This window comes from Rhinatrema bivittatum, chromosome 2 (genome assembly GCF_901001135.1).
Source record: "Rhinatrema bivittatum chromosome 2, aRhiBiv1.1, whole genome shotgun sequence".
Classification (NCBI taxonomy): Eukaryota; Metazoa; Chordata; class Amphibia; order Gymnophiona; family Rhinatrematidae; genus Rhinatrema; species Rhinatrema bivittatum.
The window spans coordinates 430,162,742-430,188,804 of NC_042616.1; the positions used below are offsets into that span (position 1 = coordinate 430,162,742).

General features: G+C 43.2%; 1 protein-coding gene across 2 annotated transcripts in view; it reads left to right on the top strand.

Annotated features, from left to right (window-relative positions):
- The first annotated feature begins 2,559 nt into the window (after positions 1-2,559).
- Positions 2,560-26,063, top strand: part of SERPINB5 (serpin family B member 5) — a 107,265-nt gene continuing 83,761 nt past the window's right edge. Inside the window, exon 1 of one of the 2 annotated variants that reach the window (XM_029590313.1) lies at positions 2,560-2,579. The gene's annotated coding sequence lies outside the window, so the exon portion shown is untranslated. Of the gene's footprint in view, positions 2,580-6,309; positions 6,430-26,063 lie in introns of those variants that run through there. The other variant, XM_029590311.1, reaches the window with a different exon arrangement.

Consider the following 26,063-nt stretch of genomic DNA (forward strand, 5'->3'; position numbering starts at 1 on the left):
TCAAGAAGGGAGAGGATAAAGGTAGTCTTGATGGAATCGCTGAAAAACTGCATGGGTTGCAAAGAAAAGTGCATGAAGCACTAGTTCAAGAATCCTCGACAATTTTTCGGGTCTCCTGCATATTTGGGAGGCATTGTAAGATGGATAGTGGCTGCTGCCAGAGGAGCCAAACGAGGAGCAGTAGGCGTATAGCTAGTCGGAGCAGTAGAGGCATCCAGATGGGTGTTGAGCCATTCCACTGAGCCGGCAAGGGCTTCCAAGAATTGCTGCTGTTGAATTTTTTGCACCAGCTCTGGAATAGCCTGGAGGCAAGAGAGATCTGTCAGGTCCATGGCCTCTGCAAGCTATTGCAAACAGTAGACACGTGAGCTGAGATGAGTGGTTCCTACCTGAGAGAGAATCCACCAGGTTCTTGTCATCGGGAGGCAGATCCAAACACCAGTCCAAGGATCGAGGCAGGTAGCAAGCAGCAAATCCAGGTACAAGTCCAAGGGTCAAGGAAGGCAGCTAATAGCGGAGTCCAGCAAACAGTTCATGGGTCAAGACAGGCAGTGAGCAGCAAAATCCAGGTACCGGTCCAAGATTCGAGGCAGGCAGTTAAGGTGGAGTCCAGCAAACGGTCCAGGGGTCAAGACAGGCAGAGAGCAGCAAAATCCAGGTACCGGTCTGAGGGTTGAGGCCAAGAGTTAGTCCAGAGGGCGAGGAGCAGGACGGGATTAGCAGAGAGAGCAGGTTCAGGAAGCAGGGAATTGAACTGAAACACCAAGGGGCAGGAACCAGGCAGGAAGAGGAACAGAACCAGAATGCAGCCAGCAGCTTCAGGGAACCTATTGCAGAGGCAATGTTGAAGAACAGGAGCCAGGTTAAAATAGTCCCTGCTTGATGACGTGGACAGGGAACTGCGAGAACTTTTCTTGCCGTGGTCCCTTTAAGACCCAGAGGGAGGCCTCATTGGGTAGCAACCTGCACCCGGGGTTGGGGGTTACACATGTAAATAAAGACATTAGTTATGTGGTACATGTTTTTTAGAATTCATATTTTAGGCATATTAATCTCCTTGCTGCATTGGCAGTTATTATGAACGCGAAAAGCATGCTCAACAGTGAATAAAACCATGAGCATGGCTGGACACAATTTATTGCATTGGCCTGACAGTGAATTAGATAAATAAATAATGAAATGATACTCCTTTAAAGTGTGCACATTTTATTTGAGAATCTAAGTTGACAACAAGGCAAGCAATATACAATGCTTATGGAATTGTATATGAAATTTCCATTAAGATATTTAAATTTATTTATTTATTTATTTATTTATTTATTTATTTATTTAAAAACTCTTCTATACCGTCATTAAGTTAGATAGCCATCACAACGGTTTACAGCAAGGCACGATAATGAAAATATGAGTGGTATAGATTACAAATTAAACATGTGCCATCATAGTACGGTAACAATTTAATACAAAAAACTATGTGTGTAAGTTAAGCTTGTCTGTTGGGAACATATTAGGTGGTTTGAATTTAACATTAATATGCATTTGTTGGTTACAAGTAACAAGTTCTAGTTTGGTGAGTCCTTATCAATCAACTGGATTTCTCCTTCTCTTTATCTTTATAAAAAGCTTGTTTAAAGAGCCAGGTTTTCAGGTTAGATTTGAATATTTTCAAATTTCTCTGCAGCCTTATTTCAAGTGGCATGGTGTTCCATAGCATGGGGCCAGCCAGTGATAGTGCTCTTTCCCTTACTTGATGAGGCATGCTGTTTTGACAGAGGGGATAGTTAGTAGAGCTTTATTAGCAGATCTCAGGTTTCTTTGCGGGACATGCACGTGCAGTGCAGTGTTAAGCCAGTCAGCTTTTTCATTGTGGATTAGTTTGTGAATTATGCATAATTGAATTCTTTGTTCAATTGGAAGTCAGTGTAATTCGGCGAGTGTTCCTGTAATGTGGTCATTCTTTTTTTTGCCAGTCAAAATTCTAGCAGTTGAGCTTTGTAGTATTTGCAGTGGCCGAATTGTAGATTGTGGTAGACCTAAAAGTAGGGAATTACAGTAATCTGTGCTTGCGAATATCATTGCCTGCAGAACTGTGCGGAAATTGTTTAGAGTTAGAAGAGGTTTTAGTCTTCTCAGGATCATTAGTTTCACGTATCCTTCTTTTATTTTCAATGAGATGTGTAGTTTCATGTTTAGTTCAGGGTCAATTATTACTCCTAGATTCCGAACGTTTGTTGCTAGTTTAACGGTTTGGGTATTTTTGATTGGGAGTGTTGGTTGAATGTGACTTTGCAAGTCATTTATACAAACGGTGAAATGTAAATATTCAATAACATTCAGACAAAACTTTTAATTGACAATAGCACTTTGTAACAATAAATTATGCAATTTGTGTTTCAGAAATGTTATTCCTATAGAACATCTAAAAGTTATCAGATAATTTTTGGCAAATCCTTCTTTTCTTAAATTATTTCTGCTCTACTGTCTCCTAATGTAGTCACAAGAACTGATTCTTTGTATTGTTTTGTTTTTCAGGTACTTCAGAGAAAACGTAAGAGAATCAGGAACAATGACTGTTAAAGGTAAGTATTCTATGTTCTTCTATTCTGTGTATATGTACTCTCTTTTCTTTTCTATTCTCTTTTTTATGTCTCTAATACATCTTACTGTTTAATCACTGCTTTCTAAATCTCTGTTTGTGTGAACACTTATCTCACTTCTTCACTGATGCAGCTATTTGTGGGTGTTGGCTGAGAGCAATGATTTTGTTGGATCCTGAAGATGCGATGCTTTAGGTGATTAAGACCAAAGCTCGTTAGCATTGCTTGACATCAGAGACAGGACAACTCTTGACCACGTCATCTCACCAGTTTCCAGGCAGGCTTCACCTACTATCCTATTTTAGCCAAATCGAAAATAAAGACTACTTCCTTCAAACTGAATGTTTTCTGCCAACTACTATGTAGCCCTTAGTGTATATCTTGTAGGCTTATTGTACTGAGCATACTAGCTAATAAAATCAAAGAATAATTAAAAGTATCCTATCTAAAAGCATAGTGAGAGAACTGAGAAATGTGAGACTATAAAACTTGAGATTATGAGCTATCTAAAAAAGCTTATAAAAGTTTGTAAACCAGTTGTTCTTTAGTTTTTAACTGTCTGGTTACCTCTTCTTACCTTTTCAGGTTTCTCTTACCATACACATTTTTACATGCATACACTCACACATAGATAAGTATTCCGTCACTATTTTTATGTGTTTTTACAATTAAAGTAGTCTTCAGATAAATTAGCTGGATAACTTAGACCTTCTATTGAGCAGGTCTATAGCTGAACAAACTTATCCAGCTAACCAAAAAGTTATCTGAGTATTTTCAGTTGTACCACTGAATATTTTGGCTAGGTTAGATGGATACATTTACTCAGCTAATTTCCATAGAGGGCTAGCATTTGAATATAGACCTCGGTATTATTCTTCAGGGCTAGCCAGAAGTACACAGGCCAGACAGAGCTGACTGAAGACACAAGGAAAACCACCCAGGACCCCCTTCCAAATCTGAGGTTAAATGTTTAGAGCCAGCTGCACTCAATACAGCAGAAGTAGTGAACATGCAGGCTGACTACCGGTTTGCAGTGTTACAGTAAACAAAGACACTTTATGCAGAATAAACAGAAACAGAAAATCTACTGTGGAAACAGGACACTGTGAAAGTTGGACAACAGTAAACAGAAAAATACCTGTGGAGACAGGACACTCCCTGCCTGGACCCGTAGGATTCTACTATTAACTTTTCTTTAACTAAACACTAATTAACAACATTGCAGTAAATATATTGAGTCATAAGAACATAAGAATTACCATACTGGGTCAGACCAAGGGTCCATCAAGCCCAGTATCCTGTTTCCTACAGTGGCCAATCCAAGTCACAAGTACCTGGCAAGTATTCAAACATTAAATAAATCTCAAGCTACTATTGCTTATTAATTTATAGCAGTTTATGCATTTTTCCTCTAGGAACTTATCCAAATCTTTTTTTACACCCAGTTACACTAACTGTTGTAACCACATCCTCTGGCAATGAATTCCAGAGCTTAACTATGTACTGAGTAAAAAATAATTTTCTTTGATTTGTTTTAAATGAGCCACTTGCTAACTTCATGGAGTGCCCCCTAGTCCTTCTGTTATCTGAGAGAGTAAAAAACCAACTTACATTAACTTTTTCAAGTCCTTTCATGATTTTATAGACCTCTATAATATTCCCCCTCAGTCTCCTCTTCTCCAAACTGAACAGCCCTAACCTCTTTAGCCTTTCCTCATAGGGGAGCCATTCCATGCCCCTTATCATTTTGGTGCCCTTCTCTGCACTTTCTCCATTGCAACTATATCTTTTTTGAGATGTGGCGACCAGAATTGCAAACAGTATTCAAGATGCTGTCTCACCATGGAGTGATATAGAGGCATTATGACATCCATTGTTTTATTTGCCATTCCCTTCTTAATAATCCCTAACATTCTGTTTGCTTTTTTGATTGCCACAGCACACTGAGCTGACGATTTTAATGATTATTCATTATGATGCCTAGATCTCTTTCCTGGTGCTCTCACCCACCTCTCTCTCTCCTCTTGCTGTACTCTCCTACCTCTAGCTCTCCTCTCTCTCTCAGCAGTATAGTTGTGGGATCAGAAAAAAAGCACTAGTGAGCACAATCCTGCTTCTCCCTCCTCCTGTAGCTACATAAGAACATAAGAAATTGCCATACTGGGTCAGACCAAGGGTCCATCAAGCCCAGCATCCTGTTTCCAACAGTGGCCAATCCAGGCTACAGGTACCTGGCAAGAACCCAAACACTAAGTAGATCCCATGCTAATGATGCCAGCAATATAATAGCAGAGGCCATTCCCTAAGTCAACTTGATTAATAGCGGTTAATGGACTTCTCCTCCATGAACTTATCCAAACCTTTTTTAAACCCAATTACACTAACTGCATTAAGCACAACCTCTGGCATTGAATTCCAGAGCTTAACTGTGCATTGAATGAAAAATAATTTTCTCCGATTAGTTTCAAATGTGCTACCCAATGAGCCTGCCAGCCACAACAGCATGGGAGGTGGCCGCAGTTCCAAAATACATCTTCCTAGCTCTCTTGGTTGCTGCAGTCCTACTGCTCTTTCTTACTCCCACCCTGCTGCCAGTTCAGAGGATAGAGAAGCAGCCATACTTCGGGTAAAGGGAGGCACTCCTACATCTTCCTCCTCTTTCAGCTGGCCTTCCCGCACAGGATCCTTCTCTGTCCTCCTCCCACCCGCCTACCTGTACAAGTGCAACCAGTGAGGGGTTCCTCCAATTGTGGGGTCCGATGCGGTCACTCCATTTTCACCAGCCTATGTTTCGGCTAAAAATCTAAATGATGATAGTAGGAGAGCAGTTCCACATATCAAGAAAGAGATAATGATGGTTGTGCATAGTACATTAAGGCTGTTAATCTGCTGCATGATTCAGAGCAGATGAGAAATCCTAAAAGAGTTTCATAAATTTCATGAGATACACAGATCCATGTGCCTTGCAAATTGTTAATAATGTTTTTCATTTAATGAAATCAGTGAATAACATTTGCCTGTACATTTTTCTTTATCCCATCTTTGGGTGAATCTAGCCCAATATGAAAAGAAAGAGAGCTATGAACTACCATGGTGAAGTGCATGTGAAAATGTCCTACTGGAAAATCAGGCACTAGGATAGATAACTTATTTGAACAAATAAAGCCACAACCTCTCTCAGAAACCAATGATTTATTTCGCTAGAGATGGCTTGTGCAACGCTAAGTCTACAAGGCCTGATGCATCACAGACTTGGTGATATTACATTGTATAACATCAGGCTGCACAGCTGTATTGCCAATCAGTTTTTTTTTCCCTCATGTTTCGAGAAGCTGCAAAATAGAGTGCAGCAGCAGCGTTTGCATCGTAATTAAAGGGAAGGTTTATGGGCAAACAAAAGCAGAGCTTGCTCTAATTTTCAGCTGCATGCCCTTCCTTATGTCCTCTTCCTAGGCCTCCTCCGCCTTACCTTCCAGTCCTTTCCCGCTTGCTGCCCTTTCACTGGAGGCGGCAGTGAAATTCCGCTGCTTCCTGCAGGAACTTGTTGCTCTGTCAGAAAGCTGCGTTCATGGTCTGAATCACTACTCTTTTGTCTAGGAGCTGCCAAGAATCTTGATTTTTTTTTTTTTTGAGCCAGAGAATGACAGCAAGAGCGAATAAGCATGCAGAAAACTGGGAGTGGTAGTCCTGCTTAGGTGAGCTAGGAGGTTCTCTCTGCTCTTCAGGGGACCTGCTGTAAAGACAGGACTTTCTTTCGCTCTGCTGCTTCGAGTCCTTTTTTTTTTTTTTTTTTAATTTCCTGCATCTGTCCATTTTTAAGGTCCGGAACAAGGTAAGTGTGGATCACCTCATCCTTTGGCTGTCCTTTTGCCGTGATCTTATCTAATAGCTGACAGGCGTTTAGCTGAGAAAACAAACCCAGCAAACACAATGCGCAGTTTTATTCAACTTTGCAATACATTAATAACCTTTTAAAGCGGAATGTGTGGAAGCCCCAGCAGGTGTTCTCGAGGCAGCCTGCTTGCATCAAGGAAAGGACTGTTCAGCCTCTCAAAATTTCCATGACACAACTTTAACCCTCCCCATTAAATACAACTTTTTAATGTGGTTAAGATATCTACGCATGTGTATTATCAACAGTTAATATTTAAGAAATGTCTTATGCTGTAAATGCTGCTATGACAGTTTTATGTTATTTAAATCAATTGAAAAGGCTGGGTTATTAGCATATGGCTGCGGGCTGGCAGCCCACAAACAGCAACATCTGGAACAGGATTCCTGTATGAAGCAGGGACTTTGGACTGTTTTGTGTACACACAGTGGCTGGTCTAGCATGCATGTGAAGTATATGCACTGCTAGTGCTTACCTTGTCTAGTCCCCTTCTTTCATGGTGCTCTTAAGACCATGTATCTGCCTATGAAGTTTTTTTTATTCTGAAAAACACAAATACAAACAATCTCTTTATATACTTTCACACACACACACACAAACTTTATATGTACGTATATATTGTCTGTTGGATGATTTCCTCTTCTGACTAGTGTATGTTAGTTTTGATGTGGCAAGTGCAGGCATGACATTCCAGTCCCAACTAGAGCTAAACATTTCTGCTTAAAATACTTTGGGCCTGCTTCCGTAAACGTTTTCCCCCTCTTAGACACAGAATGGAAGAAAAGCCTTGGTCAGTCAGCCCTTTTAAATTGAATTCATGCTGCAGGGCTGTATTAAACTGCTTTTAGAATTCTAAATCTCATGGAGATGCTGTTGTGCAGTCAGTTTTGGTTTGAGACATTAGACTACATTTTTCACTTCTAATCTTCCTTTCCATGTCAAGAACTTTTCTTGATTATTCACAGGGTGTGTCCAGTTAAAACAGTGGGTTACGGCTGTGCCGTAAACTCTCATGCTTCTATGTAAGTGTTATTAATGGGAATGACTAATCCTTGCAAGCTTGTGCTGCAAGGCTTGGACTGTGATCCATTAACTCCATTTCTTTGATTAGCAGAACAGCTTTTGAAGGTTCGGCTATTTTAGTTGCAGAGTAGCCTAGTGGTTAGAGTACCAGCCTGCAAACGAGGGAAGCCAGGGTTGAAATCCCACTGCTGCTACTTGTGACCTTGGGCAAGTCACTTTTCCCTCCACTGCTGAATGTACAAACTTAGAGGCTTGTTCAGTAAGCTGCAGTATTTTACCCCGAGGTGAAAAATACCACATGAGTCACAAAGCCACAGTAAATGACCTTGCCGCTTTGTGACTCCTGCAGTGTTTTTCCCAGTGTATACTATGATATATGTGTGACTGCTGCTACTACTAATACTGGCCAGAGGGATGCTAGGGTACACAGGGAGAGGTATAACAAGTAGGAAAAAGGAGGCGGGAATGGCTCTGTACAGGAACTAGGTGACACCTCACCTAGAATATTGTGTTCGGTTCTGGAGGCCATATCTGCCAAAGGATCTAGAAAGGGTAGGAGCGGTCCAGAGAAGGGGTACAGAGTCTAAACTAAAAGTCATATATGAGATGACACTAAAGGAACTGAATATGTATACTCTAGAGACCTGATAGAGGCATTCAAATACCTCAAAGATATAAATAATGCACAAGAACCAAACGTTTTTCAGTGAAAAGAATGTTCCAGAGCAAGAGGCCACAAGGATGTAGATTCAAGAGCAACGTCAGAAAATATTTCTTCACAGAAAGGGTGGTGGGTGCATGGAATGGGCTCCCAGGGAAGTGGTAGCAACAGAAATGATAAGTGAGTTCAGGAATGCATGGGATAGGGCTAAGCACAGAGCATCCATAGATGCAAAAGCGAGAAGGAAGGCCAGAGAACAGCTGGGGTCCACGGCTCCGCACCAGGAGTGAAATTGGGTCTTACAGTCATTATCTGCCTTCATTTTCTATGTTACGCTTCTGTGTTATTCTTATCATTGGCATAGCACTACTAGACATACATAGCACTCTATGGATATATATATATATATATATATATATATATATATATATATGTGACAGTCCCTGCTCTGTGGAGCTTATAGTCTGAATCGAGTCACATTAGAAGCCTACCTGGCGTCTAATCCCTGCTGATTCTTATCAGAAAATAGTTCGGGTAACACTCGCTGTCTGGAAAAAAGCCCTTGGCTGGAGTCCAAGAACCATCAACCAGACACGAGCCACACAAAGGAACTCTGAGCTAGTCAGCGAGTCATCGAGCAATACGGTTACCCAGGTAACTTTACCTGGATATTCAGTGGCACTCGTCCCGGTAAGTGTGCTGCTGGATATACAGTACCTGGCTGAAGTATCTGGGTAACTTTAGGAGAGGTATTTTTCTGACCAGACCTACCCAGCTAACCTTTCTTGGGTACCCCTGACTATCCGTGCTCACCAGCTAAATTGTAACCAGGCCTCCCTGAATCGCTTCCAACACTGATTCTTTCTATCCGGCTAAATTTTGTGCCAGTAATGGGTTGCCTGGAGAAGATGTAGTCAGGGAGTGTGGTGGGGAAGTTTTCTAAATCTCTTTCAATATCGACCGCTTTACATTTCATGATGAAAGGCTCATTTTACCTTTAATGTCAGTGGTACATAATTATGCGATATGGTTTTTAACCAAGTATGTCAAGAGTACTGACTTGTTCAAACGTGTTGAAATGCAAAGTTAATCAGAGTAGGGTGGATCTAAACTAATTCTGCTTAGAACTTGATAGAGACACATGAGACACAGTTTGATGAATACTAAATATTCATTTTCCTGGCGCAGAGTGTGGAAGAGACATGTTGAAGGACTATTTGCATTTTCTCAGCTCTGTAAGGAGGGACAATACTCAGTGACAATTTAAAATACTCCTATTGTAAGAAAATTCTAGGAGCCCTTTTAAATAAATTTACTTTATGTATCATTGGTAATGAATGAAGTGCTTAATGAGGTAAACGTAAGATAGCACAGAGCTGCAGAGAGCAAAATGTAGTTATTTATAATATTTATAAATCGCTTTCCAGTTTTACAATAAAATCTTCCAAAGTGATGTCCAACAGAGTTTAAAACAAAACACAAAATAAAAACAATAAAATAACAATGCATGGAATATTCAAAGCCCTTTCAGTGACTAAAGCGGCATTTTACTTGTGGAAATGGAGCTGTTTGGAAAATGCGCACCTTCAAAGTGAGTAAAGTTATGGGGTGGTCTGCAGTTCACACAATTTTACCCCCATTGGCGGGAGGCACCACCACCTCCCCCCTCCCCCCCACCCGAGGTGTGTGTAGCTCGGGGGAGGGGATGCCCTCAGAAGACATTTTCAAATCTACGCGTGTTATTTTCAAGGAGGAAAAGGTTCCCATAGAGAAAGCAGGGAGAGATCTCTGTGGGTACTGTTTTCTGGGGCACTCATCTAAGGAAAAACATGGGGGCACTTTTGCTTAATCAGGGCAAAGCCTGTGGTGTGAAAAGCACCCCAGCGAAACATTGCTAAGACATTCCATAGGTGAAAGAGGGAAGGGAGTTACACAGGAGCTTCTAATCTTAGCGGTGAAAGTTCATGGACCGCAAAGCATTTTGTGGAAGGCAATTTTCAAAGCCATTTATGTGGATGAAAGTCAATTTACGCATAAAGGGCCGGATTTTAAAACGCCTACGCGCGCCAGGCCAATTTTAGAAAGGCCCGGCCACGCGTGTAAAACCCCAGGATGCGCGTAGGTCCCAGGGCTTCGAAAATGGGGCGGGGAAGGGGCGGGGTGGCCCGGGGGCATGGCAGGATCAGAGGCTCCTGGCACAGCGGCCATTTGCTGCTGTGCTGGGGGATCACGTGCTGGCAGGCTGCCGGCGCGCGCAACCTGAGCCTGCCCAGAGGCAGGCGCAACAGGTAAGATAAAGGTCAGAGGGGTCTAGGTGAGGGCTAGGGAGGTCAGGTTAGGGGGTTGGGAACAAGGGAAGACTGTGGGCATCGGCACAAGCAAGTTGCACAATTGTTCACCTCCTTGCATGCACCAACCCCTGATTTTATAACATGTGCACACCTGCACGTGCATGTTATAAAATTGCGCATCCATGTGCGCGCACCAGGTGGCACGCGCACATGGACGTGCACGCGTAGGTATTAAAATCTACCCCAAGCTATAAATCAGAGGTCTGGGAATTACCCTCTCTCAATGTGTCTGAAATTCAGTGCACTGCCCCACAAGGAATGTGCTTTTACTTACATTAAGAGGAGGTGTTCCTGGGGGTGTGCTTTGATCAGGGATCAAAATAATGCACATAGGGGTTAATTTTCAAAAAGATTTGCCCATTTAAAACTGTTTTATGCGTATAAATGCACTTTTAGTCATTAATGGCCTTCTGAAAATTGCTACAATATATACTACTTTTATGCGCATAAACCCTTTTGAAAATTACCTCCATAGAATGCAATTTTAACTGTACAAATGTTATTTTCCATTGAAATTGCACTCCAGACAAAACAGCTGTAAATAGACGAATGGACTTTGCAATCAGGGCAAGTTTCAAAGCAAAAGTGCATGTATACCTTTGCTTTGAAACTTGAGGCAAAGTACATGGGTAAAAAGTACTCACAAACTTTGCATCACAAATGCACAATTTGAAAATCTCCCCTTAATAATTAATATTTCTTTGTATTTCATCTACAATAATTTGTCTAGATTCACTCATGCCCTTCTGGTTCAGACAGATCCATGGTTACTGTTTTACTAAGAGGCTAAGATTTTTCTCCCACTCAGTGTTTATGGTAAAAATGCTTACTGAATGAGGTCCTACATGGTCTTCCCATCGGCTAGTTCTGGTCTGATATGATGATAAAATGATATAGATGATCCCCCTTATTAATGCATTTGAAACCAGTTTGAAATCAGTTTGAAATCAGTTTTCAATGCATTTTAGAATAATTAATACAATTCATTTTTCTGTTTAAACTGCTTTCAAATCAGGGAGAAACCAATTTCAATCTCCTTCAGTTAAGAAAATAAAATAATTAGTGTGGAGTAACCGTACATGAGTTAAAGGGCAGATCAGGCCCCCTGTAGGAAAAATAACAAAAAGAATGATTTATACATTCAGCAGACTTCCTTTTGGGGGCCAAGCCTCTGGCAGCCACAGTCTCCTGCAAGGAGAATTTTGTGAGAGGAGTACTGATGGATGTAGAGGTCGATATTCATATCCACTTAGCTGGATAAGTTTTAACTTATTTGGTTAAGTGGTGGCATTTGAATATCTGGCAGAGTTAAGCAGCTGTCATTTAGTCAGATAACTACTTATCCGGCTAAGTAGTTAGCTAGCTAAGTGATGGGCAGGACAAGGGCATATCGGGGAGGAGCAAGTTAGCTGGATGAGTTAGGCCTGCTATTGAGCCATTCTAAAGTTAGCCAAATAAACTTGTCTGGATAACTAAAAACGTATCCGGGTGTATTCAGTGGTGTGGCTGTGCCACTGAATATTTCGGCTATGTTGGCCGGATAATTTTATCCAGCTAACTTCTCTAGCTGGCTAGCCTTTGAATATCTGCCATATATTGTACAACAGGGTATGAAGGTATCCATAGTTTGATCTGGTCCAAAATCTGTCAATATATCCAACATATTATATAGACACTTGTTTTATGAAGTAAGGCTTTGAACTTTTATTGTACACTGTTTAGATTTTATGAAAAATCGGTATATAAAAATAAATTTTACCTGTACCTTGCAAACAGTATTATTATGACTGAGCACCGATAACGTTTTCTGCACACTATGTTTGTAACCGTCTGTTTTAATCAGTAAGGAGGTCCAGACAACTGATCCGCAAAGATAGACTTTTATTGCCAGCAAGATGCAGCTAAGACAACGGCTTAGTACAACTGCATGCCACGCCCCCTTAGGAGCAAACTTTTATGCACTTTACAATTCTTATCTTTTGCACATGCGTTCTGGTTTTGCTGAACAATCATTTTACAAACTGCTGAACAAGCAATAGCTAGCGTGGTCTCTAGTAGGTGTAGCTTATGATCAGACTATTGTTTCGTCATTTAATTGACGGGTTAGACATTTGCGACGGCGTTCGTATTAATACAATACAAAATATGAATCCAAAATGGAGTCACGTTCACTAAACGTTAGTGCGTAAGTACGTCATTACGTGTTAGGGTTCGTTTGCGTTGCAAATGTTAGTAAATCAAGATGGCTGTGCGTTTCACTGCAGCATGATTAGACATAGTTCTTCAGATCTTCTCGTACAGCGATAGTCCATAAAATTGAACTCCTTCATTCCCCCCTTTGATACTTCAACTTCGGTAAGAAGGCGTAAGTATCACCTTCATATGTGAAGTAACTGAAATGACAAGAAAATAATTAGTACCATAATACTGAGTAAGGCCCTAAATTGTTAGCCAGGTCGATGGTGTCTTCACCGGTTTGAGACGGATGGGCCCTATTGACTCCACCCCCCTTTGTAGCCGGACTTCACCTGAGCAAACAAGGTGGCCGTATGTTTTAAATTAAAAATTAGTGTCATAGTAAACTGAAGATTCATCTTCTGAGTCTGAAGAATCACTGAAGGGTAGCGAAGAAATTGAAGCGTACTGGTTCAGCATCATAATTTGGGCTGCTGCTCGTCGATCAGCGATCTTCTCCATCATAGACGAAAGGCTCCTGAGGAAAAGAGGGAAACACATAGGGAGAAGTGCACAGGATAGTAAGAAAAATAATAAAGGGAATAAAAGTTCTCTGAACCCAGGAATCGATGTAAGCCAGGAAGGTAATGAAGCTGTCCAATCCAAGGCTCCGGACCAGGATTGTACCGGAACATGAGCCAACCGCACCATACGGTCTGTGATTTCTTCGATGACTTTACTCTTATCATCGATCTGCAAACAACAATTGGAAAGGTTAAATTTCCCACATACACCACCTTCCTGAGCAAGGAGGTAATCCAGGGCTAATCGATTCTGGTATACAGCAGTAATTAATTTGGTATTCTGTTTGGCAAGAATGTTAAGGGCTAGAGCGGAATCATTGGTGAGGAACTCGAGAACAGCTTGAAGTCTGATGATACGGTTGTTCATGTATACAGGTGTTCTGTATCCAAAAGAACCATCCTCTGCCCATGTTCCTGGACCATAATATTCGATAATCCGTTCGGGTGGCCATTCTTGATCGGACCAGTCTCCGATAGAGACCTTATGTCTTCGTCGCCTACTGGGCTTCATTGGACTATAGACAGGCACCCCTAGCGTTTCTCCTGCTGTGACTGGTAGCAAGAAGAAGCTAGGGCGGATAGTAGCTAGGAAGCAGGTACCGTACCATTGAGGAGGTAGTTGTTCATAAGCACGTCGTCCACATACGAAGTAATAGCCGTCTGGGGCTATGAACGACGTGGTTAATTGGCCAGCTTCTTTCCACGTCGCGTTTAAGGTAGGCTCAGTCCAGAATGGTGTGGGTATGGTCTGGTTTTCTGTTTGCCACCATGATTGAGTGTTGCTGGCAACTGTGAGAACTCCTGTGCATGGTGAGTTGCCGACGGGCACTTTGTACGACTTGGAGAAGTGCCGTGACAAACATTGTCTTCCGATGACATCCGTCTGTAGAGCCCATTCATAAGGATTGTGATTTCGATTATACGTGGTGGATGTGTTCATAGTGTTCAAATCAGCTTGAAAAATCTCCCTGGCCTCCCATGGCCATTGTTCTCCAATATTGGTGCCACCACAGACAAAGCAATTTTGTATTTTCAGAGATAAAGCTATGTTCTCAGCTAAATTGATGAACATATTTTTTGCTTGGTTGGAGATAGCATGCTTTTTCAACTCCTCATTGATTTGAGAAATTTCATCGAAGAAAGACTGATAGCCCACCACAGTGGTTTGATGAATGATAGGGAGCGGCTTTTCTCGTCGCTGAGTGATGGTAAGGTATGTCATGGGATCTCCTCCTGTGCCATCAATTCCAAAACCCCAAGTATCTTGCCATGGGGATCCCTCAGACCGGACTGGCCATTCTAGAGTAATGAGGTTTCCCGCTCCCTTACTTAGTCGACCCATTCCAGGGCATCCTGAATATCCTCCTCCAGTATAGTCACAGACCAGTTTCCATCCGGAAAGTTCTTTATCCCCGGCACACGGTAGCCACCGGGAGGGATTACTGGAACGGTCATAAGGGCAGAGATATTTGTGATTGAAAGTGTAGGCTCTCTTCCATGCTGGAGAACCACAATGTACTGCACTTGGATGTTTGTCGATGGCATCACAGGCATTAAAGTCAATGGAGACAATGGGTGGTCCCCCAATTAGGACCTTTGTTGAATTGATGTAGTATAGAATTCCTTTTCCAGCTGGTACGATGTCAGAAGTATAAGCTTTTGGCAATCCGGTGGTGAGCGTTATATTGTAGTACTTGGGTGTGGTAGGCGAATGACAGATGAGCTTGCCGTTAAGGATACATCGATGGAAAGACTGTTGTCCTTGAGTGGTGTTTAAGGCACAAGCAGGCTTTTTTATACATAATGGTGGTGGCTGAGATTGATGAATGATTGTGAATACCAACTGGTACCCATCTTCAGTTGTAGTGCGGACTTGCTTGATGCATTCTGTACAGTTTTGGCTGAGCGAAGATTGAACTGATGTTGGTACTATAGCTATTAGGATCATTAGTAGCCATAGGATTCTCGGATTATGGCAAAGATGAGCCATAGTTGAGCAGAAATGATGATATAGATGATGCTGATGAACCATTTCCAATCGCTGCTAGAAGGGCATATGATAGTTAGAGCGGTTACCAGGATGGTACTGATAACCCACTTCCAGAGCATTGAGATCATATGCTTTTGATGCCTGCGAGAAAAGAAAGAAACAAACAGATTATTAGTATTTCTGTGACTGCATTAGTTTCTATAGTAGGTTGACCTTTGCTGTATTTCTAGTAAAGCGCAGGGTGCTGTCACCGGTCTTGGAGACCTGCCAAGTTTCGGTGGCTGGTTTGACTCGTGTCCAGTGGATCCAGGTGGGACAACCGGATACTTTGAGAGCGGTGGGTGTGGTTAACAACACAGTGAATGGTCCCTTCCATCGAGGTTTAAGGAAGTCTGATTCGTCCCATTCCTTGATCCACACAGAGTCGTCCACCTGGAATTTATGGATAGGATTGATTAAGATTAATGGCTCTGTCTCACAGGTATATTTGCGAATTGCTTCCACAGTATTGTAGAGTCCTTTCATTTGGTTGCTGAGTGACATTTCCCCTTGGACTTGTAAGGATTCGGGGAAAGAGGGCAACGGTGGCGGTCTTGCGTACATCATTTCATAGGGGGTTAGTCCTGATTGTCGTGGAGTGCATCTGATGTTAAGCAATGCCAATGGTAGCATTTTGGGCCATTTGGTTCTTGTTTCTTGACATAGCTTAGCTAATTGACTTTTTAAAGTTCTGTTAGCTCGTTCAACAGTCCCACTACTTTGAGGTCTCCATGTGCAATGGAGATGCCATTTGAGGCCCAAAATTTTGGTGAGGTGTTGAGTTGCCTCGCTTGTAAAAGCTGGGCCGTTGTCTGAGTTGATCTGCCTTGGTAAGCCATATCGTGGTAAGATTTGGTTCAATAATAGGGAAACGACTTCCTTTGCAGTTTCTGTTCGTGTAGGCACAGCTTCAATCCATCCGGTGTAGGTGCATACTGCTACCAACATGGCTTTGTAACCTTGTGCAGGGGTCATGTGGGTGAAATCAATTTGACAGACTTGAAATGGTATAGTTCCCCTTAGAACGTGTCCCGGTGCAGGACCAGGTCCATTACGAGGATTATTTCTTGCACACGTAACACATTGATTAATTGCATGTTTAGTCAATTGTGTGATTCGGTTTATATAGTATGTTTTTGCCAGTAGTTTTGCCAATGAATCACGTCCCAGGTGTGTATGACAGTGTGCTTCTCTTACTATTGTCCACGCAATAGTATCAGGTATCCATATCCGTCCGTCTGATATGATCCACCACCCATTCTGTTGATGGAAATTTTCAGCTTTTGCCCAGTCGTTTTCTTCGGCTGAGTAGGTGGGTACTTCAGTTGGAAACTGCAAGAGGGGACATATGGTCATCTTTGTTTGATAAGGGTCTTGGGCTCCTGCTTTGGCGGCAGAATCAGCTTTCTGGTTTCCCCTTGCGATAGGATTAGATTTTCCAGTGTGTGCTTTGCAATGCATTACGGCCACTTTGTGTGGTAGCCATACGGACTTTAACAGTTCATGGATCTCTGGCGCATTTGCCAATTGTTTTCCTTCGGCATTGAGAAACCCTCGTTCCTTGTACAATGCTCCGTGTACTTGGATGGTTAAGAAGGCATATTTAGAGTCTGTATAAATATTTACAGTTTTCCCTTCTGCCAACTGAAGAGCTCGAGTAAGGGCAATTAATTCAGCTTTTTGTGCAGACGTTCCTGAAGGCAAGGGTCCAGCTTCAATGATATCATCTTCAGTTACTACTGCATAGCCAGCCACTCGTACTCCATCCTTTACCTGACTACTTCCATCTGTAAATAAGGTCCATGCGCCTTGCCAAGGCTGATCTCTTAAGTCAGGTCGACTGGAGTGTACTGTGGCCATGACTTCTTCACAATCATGGCTTACTGGTTCAGGTGCTGGCATTAGAGTGGCTGGGTTTAAGTTTTTACTGTCTTGTATTTGAATTTCAGGAGTTTCACATAGTAAGGCTTGGTACTTTACAAGACGTGAGTTGGTCATCCACTTTGGTCCATGTGTTTCGAGCAGTCCCTGAATAGTATGAGGAGTTGTTACTTGCAAAGTTTGTCCAAATGTCAACTTGACTGCTTCTGGAATTAGTATGCATGCAGCCGCGATGCTTCGAAGACAACCCGGCCATCCTTTGGCAACATTGTCCATTCCTTTTGACAGATAGGCAACAGGTCTTTCCCATGATCCGAAGATTTGAGTTAGGACTCCAATGGCCATTCCTTTTTTCTCATCTACAAACAGATGAAATGGTTTAGTTACGTCAGGTAGCCCCAGGGCAGGGGGTGAGATCAGGGCTTCTTTTAGTTGCTGTAAGTGTACCAGTTCATGTCCTTCCCACTGGAAGGGTTGAGATTCTGCTTCTTTACCCCGCAGCTTGTCGTATAGGGGTTGGGCAATAACTGCATAGTTAGCTATCCAAAGCCGGCAGTATCCAGTAGCTCCCAGAAATGCTCGCAGTTCTTTTTTGCAGGTTGGTGTAGGCTGATGTCTTATCGAATTTGTACGAGAGATTCCAAGGCATCGAGTGCCTTCACGGATTCGGAAACCCAAGTACTCTACTTCTAATTCACAGATTTGGGCTTTCTTTTTGCTTGCCCGGTACCCTTTTGAATACAATGTCTGTAACAGGTGAAGGGTAGCTTTCGCACAGTCAAGATATGTGTCTCTGAACAACAGTAAGTCATCAACGTATTGTATTACTGGCCCATATTTTTTCTGGTAAGTTTTCAAATCTTTTGCCAGCTGTTCCCCGAAAAGCGTGGGAGAATGTTTGAATCCTTGAGGCAACCGAGTCCAGGTGTACTGTTGTTTTATTCCAGTGTGTGCATTTTCCCATGTGAAGGCAAAGATCTTCTGACATTCTTCTGCTACCGGAACGGAGAAGAAAGCATCTTTGAGATCAATTACACTGTACCACTTTGATGTGGGGTTGACTTGAGCTAGAATGGAGTAAGGGTTGGGTACCAGGGCCACCAAGTCCGCCACTTGGCTATTTACCTTTCGTAGATCTTGTACAGGTCGATAGTCATTAGTACCAGGTTTCTTTACTGGTAGCAAGGGAGTGTTCCAGGCAGACCGGACTTGTCGCAGGATACCCAAGTCAAATAGTCTTTGTAGATGTACTTGTATTCCCTGCCTGGCCACGTAGGGAATAGGATATTGGGCTTGGTTAATGACTTGTGCATTCTCTTTCAGTTCTATCCAGACTGGGTCAGCCTCGGTTGCCAGTCCTCCTGGGTTGTTTTCAGACCATACTGAAGGTACGCTATCCATCAGGTACCTTCGTTTTACATTGAGAGGGGTATCTTCCTCATATCGGTGCTCGATGGTTCGTTCGACTATGGGAAGATGTAGTCTCCATTCCTCCTGAAGAGGGCAAATAAGGGAAACAGGGTTGTCTGCAAAGGAAGCTTTGATTTCACCATTTGATTCAAACTGTAGAGTGGCCCTTAATTTGCAAAGGAGATCTCTACCAATTAGTGGGACTGGACATCCAGGGACATAGAGGAATCGGTGGGATACTAATTGTCCTCCCACTCGAACCTGTCGATTCTGAAGAATAGGGGCTGCCAGTGGTTTCCCGGAGGCCCCTACAATGGAGATGCTTTGTGCTGTGGGAATAGCGATTGCAGTAGTCATGACAGATCGTTGTGCTCCAGAATCTAGCAATCCTTTGAAGGTTTTAGACCCAACCTTTATTTCCACCAACGGATCGGAGGGCAGGGCTTCCTTGTTTAGTCATGAGTTTCGCCCGATATCGTCACTAGACTCATCTGACAATTCGTCCAACGCCATTTGCCATTCAGTTTCTTGAGATTTTGAGGGTTTTGAACCGTTCCCTCCTTCGTCCTCCCGTGGTTTCTCAGGGCAATCAGCCTTCCAATGTCCTTCTTGTTTACAATATGCACATTAATTGACCCCTATAGGCGCTCTTCCTCCTCTGAACGATCCGCCCCTTCCTGATCTTCCTCTCTGCCATGCCTTCTGTGGCGGGTTGCCTCTTCCTCTCTGCCCAGGGTATCCTCGATACTTCCTGGCTTGCTCTCCGAAATTAGTTTCTTCCATTGCTGCCGCTAACAAGTTAACACTTTCTCTCATCCTTCTGCTACTTTCTTTTTTCTCCTTTTTCTCATCTTCCAGCTCTCTATTTCCATAGACTTTGTCTGCCATAATTTTGAGCTGGCTGATGTTCATTCCTTCAAATCCCTCTGTTTTCTGGATTTTTCGGCGTATATCGGGGCATGACTGTCCTACGAAACTCATGACTATTATGGGGTGGTTCTTTTGATCTTCTGGATCAAAAGGGCTGTATCTGCGATACGCATCCATTAATCGTTCAAGGAAGTCTCCCGGAGTTTCGTCCTTTTTTTGTACTATATCCTGGATTTTAGTCATGTTCATAATTTTCCTTTTTCCCTTCCTTAAGGCTTCTAGGAAGGCTCTCTGATAAGCCGCGATGCGGTCTCGTCCACTGGAAGTTTGGTAGTCCCAGTGAGGGTCTGTTGTCGGAGCAAGTTCCCTTGCGGCGGCATCAGGATCACCGTCTGACCCAGCTCCACTTCTGGCTGCTTCGTCCATGTTTTGTTGTATTTGTCTCCGCTGCTCAGTGGTGAACAGGAAAGAAGCCAGATGGCGGATGTCAGCCCAGTTGGGATTATGTGAGGAGAAAATTCCGTTTAAAAAATCAATCATTTGATCTGGTTTTTCAGCGTAGGAAGGGCCGAGCTGTTTCCAGTTAAAAAGATCGCTTGATGAAAAAGGGACATAGGTATATAGTCTGTCTGTGCAGTTTGGAAAGCATTTTCCTCACTTGGGACCGCAGGTACGACAGTTGCAGTTTCTCTGATTGGGAGTTGGAGACTGGCAGCCGCTTGTGTTCTCCGACGAGTGTGGGCTGAGACAGGAGGTTCCGGTTCGTCCTCTGCCCTTACCGATTCTAACTCTCTTTTCGTTTCCTGTGAAGTACTAGGCAAGGGCTCAGCTTGTTCATAAGAAGGAATCGGTGGCAGATTAAGTAGCGGTGGGTAAAGTGGGATGTAAGGCGGCGGTGCTAGAACTTCTGGTTCATCAATTAATATGGTCTCCGCTGCCGGCAGTGGTTTAATTTTTTTTTCTGTAGTTTCTTCGTCCTTCTGGACTACCAATATGGCCGCCTCCGGTGACGTCATGCCGTCTGCGTCCAATATGGCCGACTTCTCCTTTCTTTTCCGGTTTGGTGACTTCCGGTGGCCCGCCTTCTGCATCTGCGCCACCATGATGAGGGCAGCTCCCTCTACTAACTTTTGTGCCCAGGACGGGGGATTGAGAATAACTTCGATCCAGGCATTAATATATGGGATATCTTCAGGAAAACCTGGCTGATCTTCTTTTGTGACTACTATTCGGACTCTAGAGGCCGTAACAAAATCGAAAGTTCCTTTCGGGGGCCAGTTGACGCACAAGCTCGGCCACCGATAGGCACAGCGTTGGATCATACCAGGTTTAGTACAGGTATGTTTGTCAAACACTTCGCTGAAGTGCTCAGTCATAACTTTTAACGGGGTAGACCCTCCCCCACCCATTTAGGATAGAGGCACAGACAAAGAGGGGAAGGGATAGCAGATAGGTAAGGGGTCCGTATCTGCCAGACACAAAAGGGTCACACTTGCCCCGACTAGAACGCGGTCGCCCGGTCTAGAACTGCGAGGCCATTCACTCTCTTTCACACAACAAGAAACCTATTCCCAAGATTTCTTTCTGATTCCCAAAATTCAAAAATTTCCGAAATTCCAATTCAGGTTTTCAGTAACGAGGTCTTCGGAGGGGAAGCTCCTACTAACCACGCTGTGGGGTTTGATCAACGCCCCCTCGATCCATTTTTCAGGATCGGCTGGTAATTTAGCTGTATCTGGTTTCTAATTCAGGTTCCCACTTCTTATTCCCGTGCAGATAAAAGTATACTTGCCTGAAACGTTCTCTCGATCGCGAAGAAAGCCTTCTTTTCGAATCACCAGCCCAGAGGTCTCAAGAAGTTCCCTGTGGAACGGTCCCCTCAGAAACCTGATCGCTGAACTCAGCGGTGGCCACTCACCAAGTAAGTCTGGGGGATCGCTCCGCCACCAAACCACCGGACCAGCTGGGGGGCTAAAATAGCGTCCCCGGCACCTCCTGGCTGAAGCTCGCCAAATGTAACCGTCTGTTTTAATCAGTAAGGAGGTCCAGACAACTGATCCGCAAAGATAGACTTTTATTGCCAGCAAGATGCAGCTAAGACAACGGCTTAGTACAACTGCATGCCACGCCCCCTTAGGAGCAAACTTTTATGCACTTTACAATTCTTATCTTTTGCATATGCGTTCTGGTTTTGCTGAACAATCATTTTACAAACTGCTGAACAAGCAATAGCTAGCGTGGTCTCTAGTAGGTGTAGCTTATGATCAGACTATTGTTTCGTCATTTAATTGACGGGTTAGACATTTGCGACGGCGTTCGTATTAATACAATACAAAATATGAATCCAAAATGGAGTCACGTTCACTAAACGTTAGTGCGTAAGTACGTCATTACGTGTTAGGGTTCGTTTGCGTTGCAAATGTTAGTAAATCAAGATGGCTGTGCGTTTCACTGCAGCATGATTAGACATAGTTCTTCAGATCTTCTCGTACAGCGATAGTCCATAAAATTGAACTCCTTCATGTTCACTGTGCATTCAGTGACTAATTCAGAAGAACAAGTCCTGATTTATACAACAAGCTAATACGTTAACACTTACACATGGATTAAAAAGTCTTCTGAATGGTACCAGATGTGATTTTGTGCATTACTGTGATCTTTTTTTAAATTTTTATATTTATTGCACAGTTTCAAGTACTTATATAAGACAGACAAGACTTATATGGAAATATAGGCTGCCTCATTGGAAAAATAAACAGGAAATCAAACAAACATACTAATTGTTATGTTGCTAGTACAGTACTTGCATACCATGTTCCTCAATTCAGGTTTAAGCTAAAGCCATTTACAAACTATTCAGTACAAAGAACTACAATAATCCACCAATAATCTAAAAATGAATCTGTTAAATACAGTTTCAGAATAGTATTAGTCCAATACATATATGAGGAGCCTTCAAAATAAAGGAAAGGTTTTGAAGCTCCCTCCCCCATGAGCTTATAATACAGCGCTGCCTTGTGCATTGGCTTCAAGGGCAGAGTTAAAGTTAATTAGGGGAACTAGAGCCTTTGGACAGAATTTTATTTTTTTTGCCAGGCACTGATGAACTGATTTTTGAGAAGCAGCCTCCTCACAGATTGTCATCAGGAGGAGAGGAATTGGCAACTGATAGAACGCAGTAATCACTGGTGAACCATTTCCTTATGTGACCATAGATGCAGTCTTCCAGCTAGACAGAGTGTCAGTCTGTTGGCATTGTAACAAATCACTGAGCAAAGATCATAGTGTTTGTGCAAGAAGTTTACTTTCTCTTCTGCCTCCAAAATGTGCAATAGAGAACTGTGGACCAATCAGCATCAGATCCTTGCATGATTGAATTCCTGATGAGATGTCAGGATTTTCTGCACCAGGATTCTCTGGCAATTGCAGGAGGAGCAGCAGCAGCGACAAAGCCAAGCAGCTTGACCAAGAACAAATGGAGCCTAGAGTGGAGCAATCTGTGATTGGTGCTGAGAGCTGGATTGTGAGAAAGAAGAAGGAGGCAGAATTTAAGAAACAGAGAAATGTGATGGCAGAAAAAGACCATATGGCCTTTCTAGACTGCCCAGCTCTACCACTCCCTCAGAGATCCTTTGTGTTTATCCTTTGCTTTCTTGAATTCAGATGCTGTCCTTGCCTCCACGGGCAGATTGTTCCATGCATCTACCACCCTTTTGATAAAGAAGTATCCCCTTATATTACTCCTGAGCCAACCCCCTTTCGCCCTCATCCCATGATCCCTCATTCTACAGCCTCTTTTTCTTTGAAAAAGACCTACCTCCTGTGTAAGAAAAACTTGGAGATTTTTAAATGTCTGTCTATCATATCCCCCCATCTCGCCTTTCTTCTAGGGCATAAGATCTTTAAGACTGTTCCAATATACTTTAGAATGAAGACCACTGACTATTTAGTAGTCACCCTCTGGACTGACTCCATCCTGTTTATATCCTTTTGAAGATGCAGTCTCCAGAATTGTACACAGTATTCCAAATGAGGCCTCACCAGGGACCTATATAGGTGCAAATTCACCTCCCTTTTCCTGCTAACCATTCAACCCCTATTGAGTAATGCATCCTTGGGTTTTTGCAGCCCAAATGCATTAAATCTTAACTGCCAGACTCTAGACCATTTCTCAAGTTTCACTAGATCACTCTTCATGTTTTCCACACCTTTCTGGCTGTCTACCATGTTGGGTTATTTTGGTATCATCTACAAAAAGCAAATTTTCCCGACAATCCTTCCACAATGTCACTCACGAAAATGGTGAAATGAATTGGTCAAGGGGCCATTCCCCATGGTAAACTGCTAGTTACATTCCTCTTCTTGGAGTAAACTCCTTTTTTTTCTCGGCCACGAGCAGGATGGGTGCTGCTTGTGGCCTGCCGAGTCTCTGCCATTTGCGGTCCATCTCGTCTCTACTCCTTTCCCAAATAATACAATCATGAATCTGGCTGCATGAAACAATTGCTTCTATAAAATATGACCACGTCAAACATTTTTACAACATCAATTCAATTCTAATTTGGGCATGTGGAAATAGAGAACATCTACCATTCAAATCCAAATTAAATCAGTCAACTACAGTAAACAAAAAAGCGAATATAGACAGCAATCATATGTAGCAAGCAGAGCTTATCATGTGTTGGAGCTTTGCAGTGTGGATCGAGCTGCATCTGGATCTGAGTGATGTGTTTTGGACCTGTCAAAAAGGGGTTTTCAACCCTGCAGAGACTGCAAGCTGCCACAGCCAAGGTGAAGGAATATAAAAATACATAATAACCCTGTGTGCTCTCTTATAAATGACAAATGTCCTGCAAAAACCAGCATCCAGCACTCTCAGAAGTTAGCAAGTTGGGAAAAGGGCTGTACTGTTAGCCTGCCCAGAGATAGCCAGCAGAGGCGGAAGCCAAAGGAATGCTGGAAGACCATTTAACATAGAAAAGGTGCAATTTGGCTGGCTCTGTGTGTGCGGGGTGGGTAGACCATGAGTTGGAGCCAGGAGCCAGAAGCCAGAAAGAGTGGGTCTTGCAACCCTGCAATTAGTTCTTCTCCTGAAGAGCTAATTATTAAGAGGGACAGACAGAAGTCTACACTCTGAGGAAATAGAGAGACAGACAGCTGTTCTTGCTTCATAGCTGAGCTACACGTAAAATCTCAACAAGGAACAGTGGATCCAGGAATTGAGAGACTTCCTTTTCAGAGATATCCAGGCCCAGGAGCACATGGCTGCATCACCCTCCTAAGAGACTGAGTTAAGTAATCTAAACTTTGCAAAGAGAGTATTGTAGCAGAGGAGGGAGAAGGCTTATTTCCTTGCCTTTTGGTGGACCGTAGTCTTTCTGTAAGAGACTGAAACCAGGCCCTCTTTCTATTTATACCAAATAAACCATTTGGGGAAGCTCCCCAGGAGAGGGAGACCTTTCACACACTGCAGTGTTCATCTGTTTGGTTTGTCATCTTGCCAGCTCCACCATCAAGAGGAACTTCTTCATTTTCTTGATTGTTTTTCCACATAATTTTGTTTTTGGGACAGGATGCACCCTTTACAAACTGTTGACATCGGAGTGGATCTATTTTCCTCCCATTTTGAGTACTCAGGGGTAAAGACAATTTTTGAAAGTTGTGTACTTCTCTGCTTTTCCCCCCCAACCCTTCCTTATTTTTTTTACTAGCCATGCGAGTATGTTGGTTGCCCTAGCTAACAGGCCATACCCAGTGTTATTTTTACATTACTTGATTTAAAATAAGAAAACTGCAAGTTTATAGTATACTTCACTGCTGTACATTTCCTATTTAATGTTCTGGTTGGATTTACTGTCTACTTGCACAATATTAGTAAAAAGGTTTAAGTACTGTTTTATTCTGGTGTGATGATTTTATCTGGTCTCTGGTGCCACAAGTGAAAGGTGTTGCGCTTGGAGTGAATCCTTGTCCTGGTGCAGTGTAGGATGGCTCCCTGGTCAGGCCCAGGGAGCTCCTGCCCCCAGGGGGCGGAGCACAGGAGGAGACAGAGGCTAGGAAGAGCTTCACCACTGGAAGCCCGCAATCCCCCCGGGTGGAGCCCTTGGGGACCCAGGCCGCTTGGACTTAGGTGGGCCTCACAAGGTCTCCCGGAGAGGAAGTATAGAGGTGTGCCCACCAGTAGCAAGGGAGCACAGTTGGTCACTAGACTGAAGGCCTAGGGTATCAAAGAAGGCCTATACAGCGTAGGCAATGACAAGGCAAGGGACAGAGCCAGAATCAAGGAGGCATGGTCAATGGCAGCCGGGGTCAGGTTCCGAGAATCAGTCCGAGGGATGTCAGCCAAAGCAGGAGTCAGATACCAGGAATCAGTCTGAGATTAGTCAACGAAGCAGGGGTCAGGTTCCAGAGGTCAGACCAGGTCACGAAGGCAGGCAAAGGTCAGAATCCAGGCAGCGATCAGAATGGCCAGTGAAGCAGGCAGAGGTCAGTACCAGAGAATCAGTCCGAAGGTACTACCTGGGGAGACAAGGACAGACAGACACTGGAACAGGAGGACGCTGGAACAAGGCTGGAACAGGAAGATGCTG